This window comes from Suncus etruscus, chromosome 12 (genome assembly GCF_024139225.1).
Source record: "Suncus etruscus isolate mSunEtr1 chromosome 12, mSunEtr1.pri.cur, whole genome shotgun sequence".
NCBI classification, from domain to species: Eukaryota; Metazoa; Chordata; class Mammalia; order Eulipotyphla; family Soricidae; genus Suncus; species Suncus etruscus.
Genome location: NC_064859.1, coordinates 65,085,465 through 65,089,933, shown reverse-complemented (window position 1 = coordinate 65,089,933; position 4,469 = coordinate 65,085,465). Strand labels below are relative to the sequence as shown.

At 41.3% G+C, this 4,469-nt stretch overlaps 1 non-coding gene across 1 annotated transcript; it reads right to left on the bottom strand.

Moving 5' to 3' along the window:
- Nucleotides 1-1,359: 1,359 nt before the first annotated feature.
- LOC126024860 (small nucleolar RNA SNORA51) lies at nucleotides 1,360-1,488 on the bottom strand. Its single transcript, XR_007500958.1, has one exon. It is a non-coding gene; the product is annotated as a small nucleolar RNA SNORA51 (small nucleolar RNA).
- Nucleotides 1,489-4,469: the final 2,981 nt, after the last annotated feature.

Sequence of the window (4,469 nt, the reverse complement as noted above, 5' to 3'; positions counted from 1 at the left end):
TCATAGTGAAACCTCCAGAGGTAGAGGACTTCTTTTGAGCACTTCCACTAATATGCCACTGAATAATAGTGGGGTAGGAAGAGGCTGAAGTGAATGTCTGGTTCTGGCCAGACACTCCAGACAGCATATCTGTGTTGCTTTGTTGGTAAGGGTAGCACTACCCATAAGTGGTTGATAAGGGGTGCCAGGGGCTGATGGTAGGAGCCAGGCAGAGCTAGAGCTGGAGCAGAGACTGTGGAGAAGTTGCAAGCACTTCCTGCCAGGGAAGCTGTATTGCTTACTACAGGAAGAAAAACTTGGCAAGAATTTCCAGTTCTCAATGCAGATGCATTTTGGATATTTTTTGTGGGGAATAATTGAGTGATGAAGAAATACATGAGCCTGATGATCTCTCACTACGACAGGAATAATATTACCATAAGCTTGTAGGCAAAAGAAAGCTTCTTATACTAATACTCACTGAGATACCAAAAGTCACTTGGTTTTGGGTGGTTCAAGGGCTGGAACATTTTGGCACTTTGTGTATATGGCACTGTGCTCCCAACTTAGAAGCACAGCTAGCTAAGACCCGGTGGACTTGTTTGCAAATGATTTTCTTGCATACAGGTAGTTTGTCCTAGCTCTTGCTGCTCTTCCTTAATGCAAAGCAATTAAGTGCCTTCTTCCCTCAACTATTTCTCTGGCCTCTATGTTCATTTTATTACCAAAGTTCAGAACCTAGGCATGGTGACTTTTTTGCCAGGCCTCTGCTTTGAGCAGTACAATGCCAGAAACCAGGAGATAGAGAACATATTAATAAAAGTATTTGTTGTCCAGGAGAGAGCAATGAGCTCTTACCATTGCAACCTTCAGTTGCTCACTTTGCTGTGGGGTCATGTCAACCCAGGGTTCACAACCCCAGCCCTGTTGATCAAAATAAGGGAGGCAACTTGACCCTGCTCAAGGCTGATTTTTGAATTTTACCTCAAATAATTTTCTCATGAAGCAGTATTTTGGAGGATGGGGGTTAGTGAATTATGAATCTCAACTCATTCACCTATGAAATAGCTATAATGGTATCAATAATCAGGAATAGTAATGCACACTTGAATATAATTGTTCTGTCATATGACTTACATGGGAGAAATTTTAAATTCCATAGATAAAGAGAAAAATAATTTATATTATGTATCACAGAACTGAAAAAGTATCAAGTTATCAGTGCAATCTGGGCTGTCTCTAGCAGCAAAGTGATTTGAGTGCAGAGCCAGGTGTAAACCTTGAGGCCATTGTTTGTGTCCCCCAAAAAAAAACATAGAAAAGAAATATAAGTTTACTAATAAACTCTTTGTCAGGAATGCAATATTAGGAAGTTAATATTTTTGTCCCCCCATTCACAATAAACAGCAGGCAGGGCCTGGGTTGAGGTGTATATGGGGTACATTTACTGTACCTACTCTATCTATAGTCAGTGTAAAGAACACAGCCTGTGGTAAGCATTGGCAGGCCTTATCTTTTCTTTTCTTTTTTTTTTGATTTTATATATATATATTATATAATCTACTTAGAAAGCCCTAAAGAATCTACCAAAAAGCTTCTAGAAACAACAGACTCATATAATAATGTAACAGGCTACAAAATTAACACACAACAACAATGGCTTTCCTATACACCAATAATGACAGGGAAGAAATGGACATTAACGAAACAACCCCATTCACATTAGCTCTACACAAACTCGAATATCTTGGAGTCAGCTTGACTAAAGATGGGAAGGACCTATACAAAGAAAACTATAAAACCTCCAAGAAATAATAGAGGACACACTGAAATGGAAACACATACCCTACACATGGATTAGCTGATTAACATCATTAAAATGGAAATACACCCCAAAGCATTGTACAGATTTAATGCGTTCCCTGTAAAGGTACCCATGACATTTTTCAAAGAAGTGGATCAAACACTGTTGAAATTCATTTGAAACAATAAACAACCTCGAATACCTAAAGCAATCATTGGGAAAAATATCGGAGGCATAACTTTCCCCAAATTTAAACTTTATTACAAATCAATAGTTATCAAAACAGCATGATATTGGAATAAAGACACACCCTTAGATCAGTGGATGAACTCAGAGAATGTTCCCCAGACATACAGTCACCTAATTTGTGATGATGAAGCAAGAAATCCGAAATGGAGCAAAGAAAGCCTCTTCAACAAATGGTGTTAGCACAACTGGCTAGCCACGTGCAAAAAATTGAAATTAGACCCCGAGCTAACATCACTTAGGGAGGTCAAATCCAAATGGATTAATGACCTTGATATCAGACCTGATACCATAAAGAATATAGAACAACATGTAGGTAAAACGCTCCATGACATTGAGACTACAGGCATCTTCAAGGAGGAAATGGCACACTCCAAGCAAGTGAAAGCAGAGATTAAGAGATGGAATATATTAAGCTGAGAAGCTTCTTCACCTCAAAGGACATAGTGCCCAGGATACAAGAGCCACCCACTGAGTGGGAGAAACTATTCACCCAGTACCCATCAGATAAGGGGCTAATATCCAAAATATACTGGGCACTGACAGAACTTTACAAGAAAAAAACAAACAAACATGTAATCCCATCAAGAAATGGGGAGAAGAAATGAACAGACAATTTGATAAAAAAGAAATACAAATGGCCAACAGGCATATGAAAAAAAGCTTCACATCACTAACCATCAGGGAGATGCAAATCAAAACAACTATGAGGTACCATATCACGCCACAGAGATTGGCACACGTCACAAAGAATCAGAACAAGCAGTGTTGGCGGGGATGTGGAGAGAAAGGAACTCTTATCCACTGCTGGTGGGAGTGCCATCTAGTTCAATCTTTATGGAAAGCGATATGGAAATTCCTCCAAAAACTGGAAATTGAGCTCCCATATGATCCAGCTATACCACACCTAGGAATATACCCTAGGAACACAAAAATACAATACAAAAATCCCTTCCTTACAGCTATATTCACTGCAGCACTATTTACTATAGCAAGACTCTGGAAACAAGCAAGATGCCCTTCAACAGATGAATGGCTAAAGAAACTATGGTACATATACACAATGCAATATAATGCAGCCATCAGAAGAGATGAAGTCATGAAATTTTCCTATACATGAATGTATATGGCATCTATTATGCTGAATGAAATTAGTCAGAGGGAGAGAGATAGATGCAGAAGAGTCTCCCTCATCTAGGATTTTAAGAAAAGTAAAGGAAATGTTTACAATAATTCCCAGAGACAAAAGAGAGGAGGGCAGAATGGTCTAGTTCACAACACGAAGCTCACCAGAAAGAGTGATGAGTACATTTAGAGAAATAAATACAATGAGAACTATCATAACAATGTGAATGAATGAGGGAAGTAGGAAGCCTGTCTTGAGTGCAGGTGGGGGTGGGGTGGGGAGAAAGGAGATAGGGGACATTGGTGATGGGAATGCTGCACTGGTGAGGGGGGGTGTTCTTTACATGACAGAAACAGGAAAGAAGGAAGGAAGGAAGGAAGGAAGGAAGGAAGGAAGGAAGGAAGGAAGGAAGGAAGGAAGGAAGGAAGGAAGGAAGGAAGGAAGGAAGGAAGGAAGGAAGGAAGGAAGGAGGGAGGGAGGGAGAGAGGGAGGGAGGGAGGGAGGGAGGGGGGAGGGAGGGAGGGAGGGAGGGAGGGGGGAGGGAAGGAAGGAAGGAAGGAAGGAAGGAAGGAAGGAAGGAAGGAAGGAAGGAAGGAAGGAAGGAAGGAAGGAAGGAAGAAAGGAAGGAAGGAGGGAAGGAGGGAAGGAGGGAAGGAGGGAGGGAGGGAAGGAGGGAGGGAGGGAGGGAGAGAGGGAGAGAAGGAGGAAAGGAGGGAGGGAAGGAGAAAGAAAGGGAGGGAGGGAAGGGAGGGAGGGAAGAGAATGAAGGGAGGGAAGGGAGGAAAAGAGAAAGAAAAAGGGGAGATGGGCTGGTTTTTGTTTTTGTTTTTGTTTTGCATAGTCATAGTAAATATTGGGGAAATTAGAAAGGAAAGTCCCTTGGCCTAAAATATACAAGGTTTCTCTTCCCTTGAAGCATACTGTCATGGGAATACGTAAAAAATATAAAATAAAAAATAAATTAAAAAAGAATAGAGAGAATCCAAATACAAACAAAATGTGGGGTAGAAAAGAGATGGAGGGCACTGGTGGTGGGAATGTTGCACCTGTGAAGGGGGGTTTTTATTTTATAACTAAAACCCAACTACAAACATGTTTGTTATCATGGTGCTTAAATAAAGATATTTTTTTAAAAAGTATGGTGGAGGGCCCGGAGAGATAGCACAGCGGTGTTTTGCCTTGCAAGCAGCAGATCCACAGCAGATCCAAAACCAAAGGTGGTTGGTTCGAATCCCGGTGTCCCATATGGTCCCACGTGCCTGCCAGGAGCTATTTCTGAGCAGACAGCCAGGAGTAATCCCTGAGCAACCCGGG